Source organism: Lichenostomus cassidix, chromosome Z, assembly GCF_008360975.1.
Source record: "Lichenostomus cassidix isolate B80296 chromosome Z, HeHo_3.0, whole genome shotgun sequence".
NCBI lineage: Eukaryota > Metazoa > Chordata > Aves > Passeriformes > Meliphagidae > Lichenostomus > Lichenostomus cassidix.
Genome location: NC_139511.1, coordinates 52,207,238 through 52,229,302, shown reverse-complemented (window position 1 = coordinate 52,229,302; position 22,065 = coordinate 52,207,238). Strand labels below are relative to the sequence as shown.

Genomic DNA, 22,065 nt, shown 5'->3' with positions numbered 1-22,065 from the left:
TTCTCTGCTGAGCAGTGATATGACTGGAGGAAATAGCATGAAGTTGTGTTTCCTGGATATCAGGGAAAGGTTCTTCACCCAGAGGGTGGCTGGGCACTGAAACAGGCTCCCCAGAGAAGTGGCCACAGCACCAGTCTGACAGAGTTCAAGAAGTGTTTGAGCAATGCTCTCAGCCACTTGGAGTGATTTTGGGGGTTATTCTGTGCAGAGCCAGGAGCTGGACTCTACTTGTGGGTTCCTTCTAACTCAGGATATTCTGTGATCCTATGATAATCTTTGTAGTCTTTCACTGGACCCTCTCCAGTAGTTCCATGTCTTTCTTAGCCTTCTGCAATTTGGCCAGTGTAGCTGCAGCACTTGCTGGTGAAAACTGAGGCAAAAAAGTCATAGAGAACCTGAGCTCCCTAAGTGTCCCAGGTAACCACATCTGTTTCCTTCCAGAGAGGGACCACATTTTCCCTAGTCTTGCTTTTATCACCAGCATACGTGTAGAAGCTTTTCTTGTTGTCCTTGATGTCCCTGGCCAGGTTTAATTCTATTGGGGTTTAAGCTTTCCTAACCTTATCCCTGGCTTCTCAGACATTCTCTCTGTATTCCTCCCAGGCTACCAGTCCTCGCTTCCACCCTTTTGTTTATGTCTGTCCAAGAGTTCCTTGTTCATCTGTGCAGGCATCCTGGCATTTCTGCCTGATTTCCTTGCTGTTGGGATGCGTCATCCCTGAGCTTGGAGGAGGTGATCCTTGAATATTTAGTGAGTTTTCTTGGGCCTTACTCCCATCCACAGCTGTATCCCATGGTACTTCATCAAACAGATCCCTGAAGATACTGAAGACTACTCTCCTGAAGTCTGGGTTTTCAGCTTTTTTCTTAGTTCCTTCATGGCTGGAATGATGTCTAGAATGCTAAATTTCTAGCCAAGCAGAAGTGGCCTAGTAGCAAAATGTTACCCATGTGCATATAATCTCTGACAAGTAATGTTTTTACCATTCCAGCCACCAATACTAGTCATGAATATTGTTTTGATGTTTTTGGCTCTGTACCTTTCTTACATTTTGCATCAATTATTTCTCTAGGTATTGCCAGGCATCTGAAGTGGTGTACTAAGACCTAAGGATTGGAACAGTGGTGAGTAAATGAAATTCTGATTATATTTTCTGTGTTTTCACATGCTATCTGACTCTGAAGTTTTACTGCTGTTTGCAGGATGAAGGATGTTCAGTAGGTTATGCCTTCTGAATACTTTCTTCTGAGGACCAAGTTCCTGTTCAGAGCATTCAGACAACATTTTTGAGCAGAGATTTTAAGGAGAGGAGGAGGTAGTCTCATTGACTGCTTTTGATAAGTGAAGTCTCTTCCTCACATCACCCTGACTTTGAAAAAACTTGAAGTATTTCAAGTACAACAGTTCAACCTATGCTTACTGAAATGGTAACTTGACCCCTTTTATTAAAATAATGATGCTTGAATTGACTTTTCAGAATAGTGCAATTTTATACATCTAGCAAGTATAAAATGAGTTATTATTCTAGAATACTTGGAAACCTGAAGTAAGTTAATAAATTCCTGCAAGCTGAATTTTTTTTTCTTTAAACTGCAAACTTATGTTCATGGTTTTTAAGTCCCCCTTTGTAAATGGTGGTGTCCTTTGTCAAGTTAGACTATTTTCCTGATGCCCTATGCATACTGCTGATTCTTTGCATTGTGTGTGCCAAATTGGTACCATTTTGACGAGAGAAGAATGCAAGAAGGATCTAAGGAAGAATTAAAAAAATTCAAATACTTTAAAAAATGAGTTTTGTAATCCTTTTATAAATCTATTATTTGCAGTTCCCTGTCTGTAGGCATAGGCTGCCAAAGAGAGCAGATATAAACTCATTACTTGTACTTAATAATCATAGAACAGAAGAGAATCAGAATCATTAAGGTTGGAAAAGAACTCCAAAATAATTTAGTCCAACTCTTGACCAAACACCACCGTGCCAACTAAGGACACTAAGTGCCACATCCAGTTTTTTCTTGAACACTTCCAGGGGTGGTGACGCTACCACCTCCCTGCAGAACCAGTTCCAGTGCTTAACCACCTGTTAAGTGAAAAAATCCTTCCACATGTCCAACCTGAACCTCCCCTGGTGCAGTTTGAGGCCATTTCCGCTTGTCATGTTGCTGGCTGCCTGGGAGAAGAGGCCAGTGCAAGAAGAGTATAACACTTTCAAAAAAACAAGTGCATTTTCTTGCCAAGAGATAGTTATTTGGAACAATGTAATATTTCTCATTCTCTGGTTTCCATGGCAGAACCAGTTTACATGAAGTATTTCATATTTAAGGGATTTTTGTTTGATTTGCTGTTGGCAGCAAATATTTAGCGCCCATGTATTTTGTTCCATGTGCTGTTGATTTTGGTGACTTATGCAGTGAGAAAACTTAGCCTTGCTTTTCTATTACTTTTTGCTTTAATGGCCTCTGAAAATTATGTTTGTTCTTAATTTCTAAAAATAGCATTTAGTTGGGACTTTGAAGGAATCTGTCAGTTTAGAATATTTGCATTCATGTAGCTCTGTGTTTACTATGTCCTCTCTATTTCTGGTTGTATTTTACTAGTAGAAAGTAAATAAGTGAGTTTGAAGTTTGGCAGTTACTTTTGGATAATTCTTTTTTGCCTACTGATTAATCTGTCCCTGTGCTCCCATTCTCCACTGCCTGACAGTTGTTGGGACTAAATGGCTGTATCCATGTTATCATCAGTGCACAAATGGAATGAAAGCATTATAGAGAGTTCATATATCTTTATTCAACAAAAAATACAGGTATTCTTTCTTTCAGGTATGGTGCTGTTTAAGAACCTGATAGAATTTAAGAATTAAAGAGACCCTTATTAAATTAAAATTGCTTTTTGGGTGGTGTTACAGATAGTATAACTTACTTTATAGTAATGTGCAGCAGTGCTTACAACAGTAATGTGCCTCAGATCAGCTAAGAGGGGAGCCCTATGACACTTAGCAACAGAACAGAAACACTAGTATGTGCATTAATAACCTAACTTAAAAAACAACTTGAGCAACTGTCAGCAGCAGCAGGTGGGAAGCCAATGTACAGGGTTAAGTGTAGTGGTGATGATAAAATTGCACAATGAATAACATTAGCTCTGTGAAGATCTAATACGTTGAAAAGAAAATTGAAATTATTACTTTTGCTTCATAACAAAATATGTAAATATTATAGGCTCTCTAGATGTGCTAATGAGCATAGCAAAGTCTAGTTGTCTGTGTTTTATTTAAAGACATTGCATAATTTGTCTTGGGGAAACATTTGAAAATGGGTAAGCACTTATTTCCATAAAAATCTTCAGTTGTAGCAAAATAATAAGGTTGTAACTGGAAGCAATAAATAAACAAAGATAAAACTTTAAAGGATCAAATTACCTTCTGAATATCTGTTAATAAATCTTTAGCATTTTGCTTGCTCTTTCCTCTTCTTTTTCTCCCCAAGGTTTCAGTGACATTGTAAGAGTGTTCACATACTTCCTCACCTGTGTGCGCTCCTTTTGTTGCAATATAAGTAGGATAGAAGCTTGTAATGCCTTTTCTAATAAAGATGAAAGACAGACTCTGAAATTGTATTAGGCAAGAAAGCACCAGTTATTTTAGTTTTCCATATATTAACCAGAAATTGATTGTTTAGTGTAGGGGTGCTAAGATCCTTCCAGGACCTCACATTGCAGCTGATGGTAATGCACACTCCAGTGAGATGACTCAGCAAAAGTAGATGGTGTGCTACACGTTGGTGTTGGACATTAGTGGAAAACAGCAGGTATTAATGTGCTTGGGGAGTGATAGCCTCAGGACTCTGATGGGTCATTGTGAGATCGTTGAAGATTTAGAGGTTTGATCCCCTATTAATAGCTGCAGTTTCACCAGCCAATTGCTGGAATTTTTGACAGAGGTTGATACAGAGGTGCAGTTCTTGTACCACAGACTTCTGTCATCCCAGCTACTCTGGAAGCTGCCAGCTGATGTGACATACATTCTTCTGTGTTATATGAAAATAAATGTTTTCACTAGCTAGTCCTGTTCCTCTTCAGGTAATTACACTTACCTGACTTTCCTGGATAGGATTCTGGGATTCTGGACTTGGAAACAACTGGGAGAAAACAAGAGGAAGGAAAGCAAGCTGAGTGTCTTTCTTCAGGCCTCCCCTTGTGTTGTGATAACCATCAGACGAAGGAAGGCCATGGTTTGCTCAAGATGTTCTGTCATCTGTGTGCTGAAGTTTGCCTCATGATGATATTTAGTGACTTCAGGAATTATGTTCTGTATTTCTGATTAAATCCTGCCATATATTAAGCCTAAAATAGAAAACTTGTTAATAGTTTTGAGGTAACTAAAGGGTCTCTGTTAAATCCATGTATTTTACAGCAGAACACAGATGGGGAGATGGAATTGATTTTGTAGGTTTGTGTTTGTTTTGGGATGTGTTGTTCTGTTTATATCAATACAATTTTGTACTATGTACATAACAGCACAGAGGCAGGGTGGATTTTTACCTTTGAAAGTGAAAAATAACGATATGAGCAGTGTTGCTGGATTTACTTGGTTTTGTTAATAGCCAGATTAAAATAGAAAGCTATATATTTGTACTGCTTTTCCTCTTTGAACAGTCTCCTTTCTGTGTCTGTGCTTTGCCTTTTTTATTTTTCATATAGTTCATCTTGGTTTACTTCTTCTTTGGAGAACTTTAAGGTGATCTTAAAGTACTAATTCTAAATTGCACCTCACTTCCATTTAATAGAAACAATAATAACAGTGGATTTTTCCCCCCATTTTCTTTCCCTTTGTCTGTCATGAGAGGGGAGAAAGGATGTGTTACTGAGTCAGAAAAATATTTTGGTTTCAAGTTCATTGCTTGGGAAGGCACTGGGAACTTTCAGATGATGTAAACCACATTGAACCGATAATTTGCTTATGGAGTAGCAAATACAATGGTTAATTTTAGTGATATTTTTTCTGGAACCTAGTGTAGTTCTTGACAAAGGGATGCCATACTACAAGCAGTGAGTAAATAGCAATTGCTGCTAGAGGAAGAAATGTGGTGTAGTGCTGAGAGCTGCCTATCCCAACACCTGCATTTGACTTCTGCCTCTGTTATTAACTTGCTAACTGATATAAGAAACTTGATAAATTTCTTACTCTTTTTGTTGACTTCAATTGCAAGGCCTTTTGTCCAGGTATTGAGCCTCAGTTCATGTCACTGTGCTTTGGTGCCGGTGGAGTCCTTCATTTGCTGTAGTATTACAATTTTTACTTGCAGAGTTTCTCATTAGCTCTCAGAAACTCACTGTATTATGTGGAGTCCTGAAGACACTTGAATATTTATTCTACAAGAAGAAGGCTAGTAATACTTTCCAGAGCATGGTTTAATATTGCATTTGGTCTTGTGCAACTGCAGGCTGATGCCAAAAGGGATACTTCAACCTGTTCTTTCCCTCTCTTGCATCAGCCCCCAGTCCCTAGGTGAGTTCAAGGTAAGCAGCTGATTCAGAAAAAAACCCAGCCCTCTAACTGCCTGGGAAGGAAAACTAAACCAGGAAACTATGCTTGTCTGGCTTGTTTGTGGATGAGAAATTACTAGATGTTACAAAAGGGACAAAGACGTAATAAGCAGCTGGAAGTAGGTGGGGAGAGTAATACTGTTTCTTTCAGCAACAGGTAATAAATATACTGGATAAGACATAGCATGGAAACCTAGGCTTATTAGAGCTGCATTTTACAACCATATTTTGAACACAGCAGAAGGGTGTCTTGCAATAGATGTGACAGCCCATGTATAGTTTTGCTGATGCTAGTTGCTGATACTAGATGTTCTTCACTGGAACTCTTTTCTTTCTAATAAACTTTTCAATTGTTTTTTTCTAAAGTACCAGTCATCTTTGTTATCCACATAACAATTTCAAGGCATATTTCTGATGCCTAAGTATAACCTTCTGTTTAATTTTAATTTAAACTGAAGTCCACTTAACCCTGCAAATTGAGTGACAGGAGTTGCTCTTGATTTTATAGTTTCTATAGACCATATTCTATAGAGCATAACTGCCCCTGTAGACTCTGTCAAGAAACTTGATTCATCCTTGAAAATTACTTGTGTAATTGCAGTATACTCTTTTAAGGGAATTTTCACCCACTGCCCTTTCTCTTAAAAATGTATACAACAGATTAGGTTGGTTTCTTTGACCTTACTTTCTTTGTGAGCCTCGTGTAATAAGATCTTGTGTTGAAGGACTTGTGTTTTCTTCCCCACTCACCATTAGTTTCCAAGAAACAAAAGAGTGGTGAACAAGACTGAGGAAGAGAGACATGAAATATTAAATGATTTTGGAAAATGGAGTGACTGACTGAGGAGCCTTTACATTCAGTCCACACATGCTTGTGAGGACAGCAATATATCCTGTCAGTTGCATTAATGGGTGAGGTTGCTGAGCAAATTCAGCTAAGCAAGAGGAACAAAAATTCAGCAGCAAAAAAAAGCACAAGTGTGCCTCTGAGAACACTGCAGCCCAACAGGGACCCTGGCTCTCAAGCCATCTGTGAAACTGACCTAGCCAATGATGTTGCTGAAATTTCACATCTGTTATTTCTTACTGCCCACTTCTTTGGCAACGGCCAATCTTCATTTTTTCCATTATAGGCAGCTGCTGGAACTAGAAAGAGCTTGAGCTCATTTTCAGATGTGCTAAATAGACTACGTTTTACCTTTCTTTCCCCCCCCTTTTTTCTACCTCATACTGCAGCATGCTGACTTGTTTCCAAAATGCAGGATCTATGAGCTGCATGCTCGACATGTCTCTGAAGATAAGCAGATGTGTTACCTTTGCGCATATGTCTTGGTTTGAAAGACCCCCCAACCTCCAACAGCATGCAAATAATTTTTTTTAAATGGGGCCATCATAATGTCTGGGAAAAGAGATATTCTTAAAAAGAAATTGTCAGTGAATGGAGAAACCTATATACATTGCATTAGGACTCACCAACATTATCATTGAAACCTGCTTTCAACCCTGGCTGACTAGACTTACTTTATGAAGAAAGTAAGTGCACAGAGCTCTGTAGTGGAGCCAAGTACTTTATTACCAAATAGAACTGAACTGCTTGAAAGAAATGCTTTTGCATTTCTTGAGGCTGTCTTACCATTTTTCTTTAATGTCCTTTGGAGGAATTCTCTTACATCCTTCTGCCCTTTCTAGCTAAAACTAATGGAGCTGTTAGATTACTTCCCAAAGCTATTAAATGGAGGAAGGTATTACAGCCTCTAAGCAAGCTGGAAAATAACCTGTTGATGGCTGTTGAAATTTGTTGTCTAAATATATTGTGGAAGGGAAGCGTAAGAATACAATATATTTTTTCCCCAATAAGTTCTGCAGGCAGACCATGGTAAAAGCATCCAACGATGGTTACAAACTGAGAATTGGGCAGCCTAATGAGCAAAGGCTGCCGGCTGAACTTGTTACAAACACCAGGGAACCACCAAAATTCCTTCACTGAGTTTTAAATTAGCATGAGATAATAGGGGTGTGAGTTAATGAGGGACATCTACTAATACATGTAGTAAGGTATCCCTGACAGTCCAGTGCTGTGGTATGATCATGCTGCTGCAGTTCTGCACAGGTGCAGTGCTTCCCTCAGAACAGTAGTCACAGATCCCTGCTAGCTAATGCAGAAGGACTTGGGACAAGGACTATACAACAGTGAGAGAATATTATCAACTTTCAGTGCAATGGATTGGATGGGAGGAATGGACAGGAGGAGGTGAGGTAGCATATCTGACCCAAAGGTGGGTCAGTCTTAAGCTATGTATGCCTCCTAAAGTACTTCAATATGCCCATGAAAAATGCCTTTAAAATTAGTATTTTATTGTTCCAAAATATGAAAATGTTATCCTGGTGAAATATAGTTAAGCAGCCTTATGAAATTCTATATTGCTGTAATTGAAAAAAATTGCTATACCAAATGTAGGCTGATTATTTTCTTCTATTTTTCACTCTTTATGTCTCTTTAAATCTGTTTTTTCCTTAAAGCAAAATAGTTTTGTCTACTTGGTAGAAGGTTGCCATTGTCCTTTACTGGATGAGTTTTAAATCCACTTCTTACAGAAATCATGCAGGAAGATAAATATTTTCATAAAGATTCTTCTGGGGGTAAAATTTAATGCAGTAGACAGTGAAAAAAATTTATAGTCGCTAAAGATTTGTGGATTTTATTAACCAAGGAAAAAATCTTTCCCTGCAGATAATTAGTTTTTTTCCATGTATTGGAAAATTTGAATCAGAAAAGAACAAAAAGAAATTCTACACTAGGGAGGTTGAAAACATCCCTTCAAATCCAACTAGTTTTCCAGATTGTGTTGAGCATATTTCTCTCTGGAAATTGGCTACTATTCATATTTCTTCCTGAAACTGTCAAATCTGTTAGAAGTATGATAATAAAATACTCTTGCATGAGCATATGTCAAGACAATGTTATACTTGATGCAATTAAAGAATTTTCTAACTCTGCCTCCCTGGCATTCTCATGGATGGTTATCAAGTTCTTTGTTACTGTATTTTTTTTTAATGATTGTTTTCCTGGCAGCTGGTGGGACTCTACCTCAAAGTTACTACAAGCATACTAATCTCGTGTAACATAGAGGGGATGCTGTTTTGTCTGCATGTGAAATAATCTAAGTGAATCAAAAGAAAATTGACCAGAGGCCACGAGTCTCACTTAGGAAGTCTTTATCCTGTTTATTTTTATTTCTTTTAATCACCACTCTGTGTGTATAGTTCCTTCTTATTAAAGGAAATCTGTGAACAGTAATAGCACACTTTATTTGTGCTACATTTCAGCAAATTATTTTAAAAATTCATCATTTCCATTTTAGGATGGTGCTCAGCTAACAACAGTAAGATAGGAATTAGTATTAGCTATGCAAAATCATGCTTTTTAGCATGTTTTGTGACAGTCTGAAAGATTGCCATGTTCTTTTTTCCAAATGTGTCTGGAGGCACAGCTCAAAAAGTTAAACCTACGGAAAGCCTGTCAGGAGTTTTGTATGTTTCCAGGTATTTGAGTATCCTTAGAAGTAATCTGGTTACATTGGCATACTTTTAATAATTTTACCTGTTAAAGCATCAAATGGCTCTACATACCATGAGCAACCTTCTATGTTGCCTGAGTTAAATTCAAACTTATTATGAAGTGTAATTATGATGTGTTTGATGTGTTTCTCCAGAGTTGTCAGAGAAAAGAAGTTGTTTCTTGGCTAAGGTTACAGAATGCAGTTGTTGTCTGTAGTTGTGATGGTCTAAGGAAACATTCAGAAAGGGAAAAAAAAAAACGGTTTTTCAGAGACATAGCTCTTCAGTAATACTCTGGAAAAGTGAAAAGTTTCTGCATTCACTTCTGAGTACCAAGTGTCAACTTCTCCATTAAAAGCATTTCTGTTTTTAAAGTTGGCTTTGTGGAATTTCACAATGGTTGGTGAAAATTTGATGAACAGTTTAAGATAAAGAGAGGAATAGCGAGCAAAAGAGTTAAAAAAAAAAAAAAAAAAGCCACTGGCTAGAGAGCAAAGAAACAAAGGCTGAAAGCTTATTCATTCCCTGCCTGCCACAAAGTAAATAACAGTTGTTGTTCCTCCCACACCCTAAGATGGGAGGTAGTAAACTCTCGGGTGTCCAAGTGTGAGGCACATAATGTGCTAGACTGTGGCTAGAGCTTCTGAGGAACTTCTAAGGGTTGTGATGCTCAGTTCAGCATTGTGCCCAGCTGCTTGGGCGTAATACTAGGGCAAAAGGTATAGCAGAGAGCACAGAGCAAAACCACTTTTGAGAATGGTTCCATTAAGTAATTTTAAGACTAGAAAGGATGAGAAATAAGCTTTGTTAATCTGATGCACTGGAAGAAAACTGCAGGGCTCACTTTTTCAGAATGTGTGATGTTAGTGCTTAGATGTCTACAAAACTTGTGACAGTTTTAATTCCTTTTCTTCTGTAGGCTCATGATACTGAGAATATTACAGCTCCTGCTCTGAAAGCCTTTATTCACATTGTTTAACTGTATGAAAATTCCTTTTGAGGGTGACAATCTGCTGTGAGTACGCAGAGATGTTCTTAAGTGTCTGGGGAGAGGGGATCAGGGCTGATACTAAGCTGGGTGTTACTTTGTTCCATTTTCAATTCTTCTTTAGGCGAAAAAAAATGATTTCTACTTGAAACCCACTGAAGTGTTTTGCATAAGAGCTCAGTTTCTTCAGCTGTTGCATTACTTTCCTTTTGAAAAAATATTTTGAATCTAAACAAGGACTTTGATTTCATTTCCTTTTCTTTCTTATTACAAGTTAATGAAAAATTGTCAGCTTCATAATAGATCATGCAAAAATTCTGTTTACCCTTTGAATGAGTTCTTCAATCCATCTTTGCCATGACTAGTCATACCTTCCACTGACTTTGTTGTATTTAATGACTAGAGAAATTGAGCAGCTTTTGTCCCTCTTTATGATTCTTGTTGTGACAGAGCAGTTGATCAGTGCATTGAGCTCAGCCCACTTGCTGAGGCCATCAGCTTCAGCTGAGGCTTGTTCTTGTTCTCACAGTTTAGTTACTGAACTTTGCTGAGAGCCCTTGGGTAAGATGCAGTCCATTTGTTCTTCTAACAGGCCAGCTGCGGGTATGTAAAAGCCCCTTTCCCTGTTGCTCCTTGCAACAACAGGTTTAATTGTTACAGGCTCGTAGGAACCAATTAGATTAACAGATGTTAAAAGGAGCCAGTTTCAGGTCTTGGTGGGAAGCAGTAATTTGAGAAGCCTTATGTAAGGGCTTGCTAACACCTAGGTGATGACTGTCTGGGTTTGAGATTGTGGGTGCCATGAAAATTGCACTACTTTGCTCCTGTTTGCTGAGGCCAGATGGGGATGTTTGTAAAAATAGCACCCAGAGCACATTCTTACTTATCTTAGCAAATGACAGCATATTCTAGAAGCTTGTCCTTGGTTTTGTTGCAGATTTCCCATACTGCATTAAGCTCTGTTGAACCCTTATGTTCATACTTGCTTGAATGTGTCTTGTGAAGAGTCTGTTTGATGTCTTTTTGGTTTTCCATATTAAATAGCAAGTCAGTTACAATATGAAATATCATAACAATTTGATATGACAGAGATCTATTAGTCCATCTACTCAATCTGTTTCTGATTCAAAATTGCTTCCTGCTGGGTGCAACCTGAGAGAAAGTTTTAGTACTTTCAGTCTTGGAAATAAGGACAGGAGAGGTTTTTTTTCTCGTACCTCTACTGACTTAAACTGTTTTGGTCAGTGCTGGAATAGCAGGATCTGCTCTCAGCAACAGTTCAGATTTAGAGATGTTTATGTGGATATGGAAAGGTAATTTGTTTATGGCTTTTCAAAAACTTAGTAAGAGTTTCAAGGATATTCAGAGTAGCTGAATTTTAAAATGTGCAAGTATATACACACTTGTATGTTTTCCCTCTCACCTTCTGATTTATAAAGTATTGATTCTTACATGCCCACTTGCATCTTGAATAGCATTTGAATGGTTTTGAAATCATAGAACAGAATCTCAGAGCTTTTAACAACCAAGGCCCAGTCATTGTTGTTGACTTACTAATACTACTCATTAATTTTATTTGGTCGGTAAAAGAAAAAAAAAAATGCAACGAGAAAATTTAGCTTCATCTATGTCCCTACAGTTTTTGGCTTGTTCCAGCTAATATGTGGGTGGAATGGCATACCATTGCTATCATAAGTTGTCTAATAAATAAATACTTGTTTTTCTCTGTGAGGAAAAAAATGGAAGTTTTTCCATTAGTGGAATTTTTACACAGCAAAGAAGACATATTGGAGTTCATGTATGTGGATCTTAGTGCACATTCACTCAGAAATTACCATTAACTGATAAAAAGCACTTTTGTAATTATGTCTTGGTTTTGTTTCACCAAAATTTTATGCAAAATAGTCTGGCCTGTGGCCAAGGGTGTCACCTGCATGCTTAGGGACTTGATGCATATATGTAAATTGACAGATTCCTCTCCCTCTCACCACAGTAATGAAATTGTAAAATGGAATTGTGGGAACTGTGGCTGAGACTCCTAAATGTGTGACTCAAGGAAAACACTATGTGTGACTCATGATAAAATCACAAGAGCTGGAAATCATTTGAGCTCAATTGGTTTCGATAGGTATCGGCTATAGTTGCACATTTCTTTACAGGATCATGCTTGTATGTTCAGCTAATAGCACATTTTTGTGGATTTATCCATGTTAATAAAAAGGAAATTAATAACAGTGTGTACTGTGCAGTGGTATTTTGAGGATGGAACTTTGTTTTCTGTGCCAGCTAATGAAATAGTAAGTATTGATTTAAGTAATTATACCCATACTTCACAAAGGGACAAGTTTGACTTCATATTCACAAAACATAATGTATTAAATAACGTGACACAGAACTTTACAGTTTGATTCATTGTAAGCTAATGCATTATAAAACATAATGTATTTAATAACAGGATCATTTTCCAAAATAGGTCCATAAAGCTGGACTTTCAGTATACCTATGAATATTTACAATTTTATCCTCGAGAAACAGGAGTCAGAATACCAGACTCTTGGGTGAAAATGAGACATTTTCCACTTGAGTTTAATCTGTAAATCAGTTGCATTTTTTCAGCTGTTTGTGTATGTTAGTCCCATTTCCTAACTGGCAAAGAGTGCAATGATGCAGTGTCTATTGTATAGGTCCAGCAATTTGCAGCATGCCTAAATCAGTGAGAATTGTGTAAAGTTATGTGTTTTGTCAGATTTTCCAACCAGGGTGGCCTAATCCACCCAGTTTTTTAGACATTTTTAAAATGTTGGCAGTGTTCAAACTTGGAATAATCAGCACAACTGTAAGAGTTGTTATGTGATCCACCTGGATTTAGTCCTTGAAGTGAGAAACAGCTGTGGCTTTTTCAAGAGCTATTCATATGGTGTTTGTGTGCATGCAATTAAGTTTGAACAAGGAAGGGTATCTTCATATCTGGTAAGGCGGGTACACATCTTTCTAGTGTTCTCTGAAGGTAGCTGTAAAACTCCAGTTGGCCTCAGTGAGAGTGACTACACCTTTAACAGTGGAGTATGTGTTAAAACACATCTCATGCTAAGAGGGTCTTCTACAGCTTCACAGAATTTGGCATGTTATTTGAAAAATCCTGCAAAAAGGTTGTTCCTAAAACACTACTAAGTAGCTTTATTTCTTTCACCTCATTATGTTTTTTCACCTCTGCAGTTCATAAATCACAGGGTTAAAAGAGGCTCAGAGAGAAATTTAATGGATATTAGCCATGCATGTTTCAGAAGTCTTGGAGAAGAAGAGAGCAAGAGATAGACAACAGCAGATAAAACGCGGGACCTTTTGTCATTGCCCTAATTATTTTTGGAACAAAAGCAGTGTTCATCTTTGGGACATAAGTGTAGTAAGATGGGAAAATCTGTTGAATCTTTTGCAAATGGTTCATATTCTCCTAATTTTTAAATTATAGCTAGTTTGCAACTCACAGCTTAATTTGTTTGAATTCTGTGACTTGAGTAACAATAAGACCTAGTCCGACTGAACTGTCTCTCGAAGCCTTAACTGTCTGATATTTCTATGACATAGTTTAGAACAAAGTCTGTTGATTAAAACATTTATCATTTGATCTAAATTTATTATAATGGAATAGATGTTTTTGCCATGGAAAAGCTATTTAAACAGTGACGGAATGGAGTTGGTTTGCTGAAGTGTGATGAAGTACATGCTGCAGTAAGAAACATATTATTTTAATTAAATGGATGCACAGGTCTTTGTGATCTTATTCTGATCAGCTCTTGATAAAGATCTAGACAGAGCTTTCCAGTGGCTAAAGCGTTTTGCTGACTTGTGCATGATGGCTTACACAATAAGGGTTGACAGCAGCTATGCTGATTAACATACTGGCTTTGTAATTTTAATAAAATAAGAGGCATTGTCCCAGATCATTATTACTACCTTTAGTTTTTAAATGTGATCATTAGTGTTAATTACTACTGGATAGTAGTTATATCTGTTAGTTATAGCTGAACAGAATTGCCTGCTTGCTCCTTTTGAAAGGCAAATTGATCTGTGCCCCTTTGTTCCAAGGCAGAGCTCAGCTTTTGGTACAGCGCAATTCTTGGCAGGTAGCTTGTCTCCTTTCTAAAGCAGGAAAGGCTAAGGGGAGCTATAGTTTTGCAGAAGGAAAAAAAGAAAAACTTGGGGTGCTGTATCACACAGATATTTGGTAAGTTGTATGCACTGTATTCAATAATAGTGAATCAAGAGCAGATTCCAGTCCTTTCTGTGCTGAGTGGAAAGCCTTCCTGCAGCTATATTCAGAGAAGAGCATTCAGTGCTGCTTAACTTCTGCTTCTTTTCAGCCATTGTAGAAATATACTCCAGACTTTGCAGTGTGGTAGAAATTATAAATTATGTAGCTTCTGTCACTGCAGTATTCTAGCACAGTATTTTGTTTACCCATAGCTGCCACCTTTGAAATGCAGAGTTGCTTCATGCAGTTCTTTGTTGTTCTAAGCTGACATTTACATGTTATAAAAATAATTAGTATTCAAGCATTGGTTTAGGTCTGAGAGACAATTTGTAATTCTCTCTCTAAAAAGAAGTGACTACTGTACCTTTAGTGAAAGCAACCAATTTTGATTGTGGTAAAGTACAATTGAAGTGGGGACTGTGAAGATTGATCTGTAAATTATAAGATATTCTTCCTGAAAGTATGTGAATGGTTTGCTGGTTTTTCTTATCCCAGGATTAATAAGAAAACACTAGTTCTTTGCAGAGTCTGTTGTTAGAAGGTTTGAAGTCTTACTGCTATCCCACTCACATTTTCAAGATGACATTTAGTTCAGAAAGGGAAAGAAAATAGAGAGGTGCAGAGCAGATGGGAGTCTGATGGATAAGCTCCTATAGCAACAGTTTGAATGTTGGTCAATAACAAGTACATTATGCTTGTTTGGAAAAGGATATTGGGCCAAGACTGTTTTGAAATGTGCTTTTATTGAATCTCTAACTTAGTGAAGTATTCTCCAGAATAGTTTGCAACTGTTTCAACTTGCCATTTACCAGCTGATGCTGCCTGATAACAAGCTGATGAAGAGTTTTCTGTGAGCTGTCTTAAAACCTGAAACTTTATGAAATCAGTATATTTCTTAGGTCTGTATGACAGACTTCGACAAGAATGGAATTGCTGACACAAACCAGATGGATTTGTTTGCTCTGAAACAGTGAACAAAGCTGGACACATTTCAGCCAAAAGCCCTGAGCTGTGTCCTTGTTCACTGGTACTAGGTAAAGGTCTTGAAAGTCTTGTCTGTGTTTGATGTGGTTAACTCTTATGATGGAGGAGAGTTCGAAAGATTTCTCTGAAGGGAGAATAGTTGTCTAACAGACAAAAACACATTGCACACTAATACTAAAAATCACTGTAAATACTTAGGAAAAACCTTCCTGCTGTGTTGGTTAGAAAACTGGGTCATCTGTGTGTTTTATTACTGTGGTTTGATTTATATTGCATAATCGCAGCTAGATTTTCAGGGCTTTAGAAATGTTCATTCCATTAGGAAAAGCAGTAGTTCTTTGTTTAAAGCAGAAACATTTCTGGCAAGATGTAAGAAAGTCTGTAAATACACACACCTGTTTTGTGTCTCTACATCTTCACGAAATCTTCCCTGAAATACAAGTGCTTGTTGTATCATAATCAGAGGTTTTGGATGGAAACAGTTTCAGTCCTTGAATAAAATGCAGCATACACTCAGGCTGGATTGCGCAGTACAATCTGTTTTGTTTGGTTTTATTTTAATTATTTTTTTTAAGAATGAGTGGCTGCACATTAATTCCTCAATAGGAGTGGGAAAATATTTGATAAATTTGATAAAGGAACTTGGCAGGATTTCATTTTATAATAAAAGATGGCTAGAAAGTTTGGGGATGTGAATCATATCTTGGTTTCTGTTTTTTGTTTAAATTACTTTTTTGGAAAACAAGCTAGATGAGTTTGCTTGAGGGTGGTGTAGGATAGGATGGACAGAAAAATGTTGGTCATGTTTATGCTGGTGTGAATTTTCATTAATTTTTTTAGTGTGTTGAGTTCTGTATCTCATTTATGCTGTCAGGCCTTATGGACAATGTCTCCTCAAAGGTGATGGGCACTGATGTCAGGCCAAGTCTTAACTCCCCATTTTGGCTTGTTGATAACATATGAACAGCACTAGAAGGAGGCAATGCAGTGGCTTGACCAGTTCTGCTGAGCATCAAGGACTGTCTCTACTACATGAAAGTGGTTATTTATTATCTGGTATCTTCTGCACCACTTTTATTTGGTATGCTGTTGTTGTGCGTATTTTTGTTGGAGCAGGAAATCTGTTTTGTTGTGTACAGTTCCTCTGCAGATACCAGAAAAGAAATTGTGAGAAAAGAGAAATTTTTAGATCATCTTACTTCTGTAAACTTCCTGGTTGTTTGTATTAATTTTGGAGGAGACATCTGGAAACCTTGGCTCCAAAAATGTTAAAACTCAGCAGGCAGCTATTAGCAAACGTACAGAGGAACATCTGCAGCAGCTGCTGCACGGCTCTCTGTGCCTCTCCTCAAGACCTAGCTTCAATGACAACTTCTCTTACAAGCTATCTCTTAAGACTTTGATGTAAAAGAGAGGAGAAGCAGATGTAAGATACGATCCTTCTCAGTTACTAGTGGGTATTACAAAACAACAGAGATGCAAGTGGCTTAGCAGCTGTTTCCAGTTAGCCGTGATTTCTTGTGTAACTTGGTGGTGATGCTTTAATCCAGCCATGGAAGAGTATGGGTTTCTCTTCCTCTAATACAATGTAAATATTTGCACAGGAGAAAAACAGTTATGCAGAGCATTATTCGGCAAGGTTTTGGGTCCCAAACATAGAATCACAGGGATGATCTTTCAAAAAAAAAAACTGAAAAATTGAAAATTTTGTAAGGCTAGGTGATTACATCTGCTATCTTCATTATCTTTTTCAGGCCATTATCTTTATATTTCGTTATTTCATCCACTTGAATGCTTTCTGTTTTCATAATACATTCTCCCATTTTCAGATAATTTGTCTTGTTTTCTTCATTAATTTATCATAATTTTCCTTTGTTCTTCCAATGCAAGCCAAAATGGAGACATTTGCTTCTTTTATTTAAAGTTATGTGTTGTGGAAGGAAAGAACAACCGACAGGGCAGGCAGGCTGAGTGATAGGATGAGCTTCTTCAGCTGCTCCAGCCTGAGAGCATTAATGCAATGAGTTATGCAAAAAGTCAGGTCTGCCAGTAGCTGCAGAGCTTTTGTTTGGAGGAAAAGGTACATGATTGCAAAAAACCAACACCTTTGCATAGAGACTGAGAAAGTTTATTGCTGAATTTCTAGAAGTTAATACATACTCTCTCTGAAAGAGGACATAGTGCAGTGGAAGTTTGTTTCTTAGTAGAAATATCTAGATAGCAAGGCAGATGGGTATCTGTGACACAAAATGTTAAAGAGCATGCACTGGCAGCACATTAACTACTTGCTTTGTCTTGTTACCATTGTGGTTCAGTGGTCCATTTCATGATTATACTGCTAGACCAAGGTCAAATACACCCCTACAGAAGCGTATGATAACTTGTATGGTCTTGTTTTTTTAAGGACCTCTGAACTGGATCTGCATTATTCTGCTTTATTTATTTGTTACAATGTTCTCATACCAGCTATTGAAGGAGGCGATTTAAAGCTTTGATGAACATGCCAAATCTCTTCCTTTTGTCAGGACTGACTTTTGGGCTTTAAATTCAATTTTCATCAACTTGTGAAACAGCATAAGGAAAATTTAAATTAAGCTTTCATCCTTTCTACTTAAACAGAAACTTCCTACTTAAAACAGAAATCTGACTTCAGCCATCAGCTTCTTGTGTAAGGAATTATCTTTGACTTGCCAAAAGATTTTCTTAAAAGATATAGAAAGTTTTGCCCTTAGGATAAAAGCAACAACAGTGGCAAATGGAGAGCCTGTAGATTGCACGTCATGGGGGAGAGGTGAGTGACAGGAGGGAGAGATAAATACAAGTATTCTTCCTTTTTTTCTTTGCCAGTTATTATAACTCTGTAGAGAGAACTAAGACAGAAATTGAAAAGTATGAATTAAAATGGGAAAAGAACTAAGAGTGAAAAGTATGAATTAGAACAGGAAAATCAATTCAACCCACACCTGAGAAGCTTCATTCTTATTTTTTATCTGGAGGACAACTACCAACAGAGTGAATTACTGTTGAGCTTACAGGTCATTAAAAGGTTATTTTCAATTAATAAGGTGTCTCATAGCTGAATACCACTTACTACACTAGCAAAGAATTTTTTTTCAAACTACTGTGCATATTTTTCATAAATTATTTTCTGTTTACCTCTATGGAATTTGAGAGGTTATATTTCTCTATATGTTCTAATGTAAGTACTGCAGTATTCTTGATAGAATTGGATACATTTTGAATATTATTTTCAAATCTGTTTCAAACATTTGTCAGCTCTGGCTGATGGCTGCAGTTGAAGAATAATGGATTGTTTTCAGCTTTGTGAATGGTGTTTTTCAGAAAGCAGATGCTAGAAGCATTGAAATTCAGCTTGCAAGAGCTCCTCATAGCAAGAAGAAACTTTCTCTCAAAAGGGTTGTTTATGTTTTGGGGTTTTTTTAAGTAGCCCACTGTAATCTTTAATCCTGCAAAACAGGGATTCATTGCTGTGGACACAAAACCCGGGCACATTTGTATGTTTATTATGTAGTTTATTATGTAAGGAGAATTAACAAAGAAGCATATTCTTATAGTCCACTATGTGAATTGTTTGAATTACAAAAATGAAAGTAAGGAAGGCTGTTGTACTTTCAGTACTGTCAGAGGCTTCTGTCAAGGAGAAGGAGGTGGCTGGCTGAGATAATATCCCAAGTAGACTGGGAAAACTTTTACATAGGATCTTATTCTGTTTGGGCATGCTAAGCATTAACCTGGAACTTCAGGCATCAAATGGCAGCTTAATCCACCTCAGAGCATCTCCTATATTGCCATACACTTTTAACACTTCTTGCCAATTAGCTCTGCCCTACACAAGCCCCTTTATTGCTTTCAAGTTTTTTTGCTGATTTGATTCTTCAGCCTTTATTGATGGCTGTATTCTACACTGTGACAGGCCCTGAGGGGCTGACTTCTGTCTTTTGCCTGGGTGACTAAAACTGGAATTGTGTTAGAGAACCTTAACATGTGGCTTAAGAGAATATTCCATCAATAACTGCTTTTTTTCCCATTTTGGTATTCTATTTTATATCTCCATGGCTGAATCAGTGCTAAAAGCTTTTACAAAGTCTGCCTGGCAGTGCAATTTATGATTAGACCTGAGGGGTGAAGACTAACTCAGCAGTGTATTTCACATAAACCAGTGCTTGGAGTTGTGGGTTGGAAAGGCAGTTTCTCTGGCACACAGGCAATGTATGACATTCTCAAAGCCCAGACAAACTGAGACAATGCAAAAAAAAGAAAGGAGGGAATATTTCATGCTCTGACTTGTAATTTGAATTGTTTTGGGGTTTTTGTTGTTCTCACATGCCAAGTTACCAGCAAAAGCTTGCTATTCTTTTACCTACATTTTGAGAATCTTGTGTAATGTGTCTAAATCCAACTTCCTGAAATGAAATGCTTGCTTTTGGACTGTCAGAACTCTTTTAGGAGTAGAAATTACTTTTTTTGTGTCAGCAGCATGGTGTAATAAGCAGGTTAAACCCAAATTCATGTCAGATAGTTCTTTGACAGGTTTGAAATCTAAGAAATGGCTGAATGTGCTCCTCCCTATAAAGCATTTTGGGGAGTGGATTGAACTCCCCAGATTAGGTTTAAAACCTATTTTGTCAGTAATGAGTACATTTGTTTTACCCACAAAGAATAGGTTCTCTGATTGTCCTGGACAATCTCAAGAAAAGCATGGACCAAAAGGAATGTTCTACTAAATTTACGTGTCCTTCCCTCTCTGACCTCCAATTTCTTTGTTGAAATATGTTGCTGGGGCTTATTTCCTTAGAATTGCAATTTTTGAATCAACCTTCTGGGCATCTGGTTTAGAATATGGCAAGACTTCCAAACTTCCCAGGAAATATTTTCACAATAGCAAAATCTTGTAATGACAAAATGCATCTGCTAATGAGTAATTAGTGCTGTAAATAAATGGTAGTTGAATGGAATAGATCATTACTGTGTGAAACTGGAACCATGTGACAAACACATCTGAAATCTCTATTTTGTCCAAATAGGCAGTCAAAGAACTACTTCAAACTCTTAAACTGAAGTAATTTTTTCTTATCCCTTTACTTCTCCATCTAACGCTTTCAAAGGACTTCATTTATTTCTCAGCTCACATTAAAACAATGGAGTTTTAGGTTGAAAGTGACTGGGAAACTTACTTCAGATGTTTTACAAACAAATTTGGAGTTTTGTCTCAAATAGATTTTTATTGTGTGTTTCATAACTGAGTCAGTAAATAAACTTGCACAGTCTGCAGTTTAATCAAACCTAATCTTTCCCCAGCACCCCCAGGAACTGCCAGTGATACAAACATTTTGAAATTCTAATTGTATATACAGTGTTACCTAAATCCTTTCATCTCTCTCAGAGAAATTCTTTCCTGTCTGTTATCTGAAAACCAAGTTACTTAAGTTAGTATCTGCTCTTCCTGAAGGGAGAAAGGAAAATGTGGGGTTTTTTTTAAATACAAACTCATTAATGCTCTTATTATTTGGTGGAAGCAGAGTCTTGTTGCTTTCTTTACTATGTGTACTTATAGACATCTTATAGATGTACTTTATAGATGTACAAGTGATACACACTTGCAAGATTTTTAGACTAAATATTTATTGCATGTTTGGATGTAAATTTATTGGAATGTTTAGATTGGAATGTTTAGATATAAATATCAACATTGATTATTTAAAACTCTGAGAGGACACATTTTGCATTTAGGTTTAGTATACTCGACTCACATGAATGAGTGTAAAGGTGTTTTCAATTAGGCTTGTAATATTAAAGACACTCAGCACTTGGCAGTCTAGAAAGAGATGGAGCTTCTCAAAAAGTGGATTCCACCTTCCAGGAGCCTAGAGAAACCTCCAACAGAGGCTGTCACTAATCCTGTGTTGGGAAGTCATCTCTGATGTTCTGATTTCAAAAGCATCCTGCAATAAAATCAATATACTGAAGGTAAGAACAACAGGCTGGAACAAAGTACATTGCTGGAACCAGATAAGTAAACCAACTGGAAGCTCATTCCTTGAGAGCTTACTTGGACAGTGTGTGCATATTTAGTTTTTTTTATGTGCATGTGTAGCTGTAGTTTCTAACTGTTGAGCTCCCATGAGGAAATGAGCTTTGAGACAGGACTTGGAGGATAGTCATGGTAGATGAGGTCAGGAAGAGAGCTCAGGCCAAAAAAGTCCTGAACGCAGTGCAAGAAGAATGTGATGCAATAATCTTTGATTCTTGCTGCAGACTGCTCAGTGTGTGGTGGGGTTTTGGTTGCTTTTCCTTTTTTTCCCAAGTGCACAAGTCTAACCTGTCAGTTGGTGTGATGAATGGTGCTAGTCTGTAGCTGGAGAGTGCTGTGGCAAGCCCTTCCCTGCTTCAGGACACTTCATGCTGTGGATCTGTGATGCAGACCCAGCTCTATCCAGAAGGGCTGTGGGGTGGGGAGAGGCCACAGCCAGATTTGTCTGTCTGTGAAGTAAGGATTGACCTGCAGGGAATCATTTGGAAAGCTAAGTTGTGCACGTCTTCCTGCATGCTGAGGATAATCAGCAGCTTCACAGTTACAGTGAGCATCCTTGCTCCGAGCCCATGGCTTGAAGAAAGCTGTTCTCCTCAGGTCTCTCTGAAACTTTGGGGGGTCTTGGCTAGCACTCTCTGACGGGTGTCTTGGGGACCACAGGCTTCCTGTGTGACTCACTCTAGTCA

General features: G+C 37.6%; 1 protein-coding gene across 4 annotated transcripts in view; it reads left to right on the top strand.

The window, feature by feature from the left end:
• The window catches only part of LHFPL2 (LHFPL tetraspan subfamily member 2), a 118,525-nt gene that overhangs the window by 58,191 nt on the left and 38,269 nt on the right, over positions 1–22,065 (top strand). For 3 of the 4 annotated variants that reach the window (XM_085042978.1, XM_085042981.1, XM_085042980.1), the window contains one exon: positions 1,074–1,125. The exons of the other annotated variant lie outside the window; for it this stretch is intronic. The gene's annotated coding sequence lies outside the window, so the exon portion shown is untranslated. The remainder of the gene's footprint in view (positions 1–1,073; positions 1,126–22,065) is intronic. 4 annotated transcript variants of the gene reach the window in all.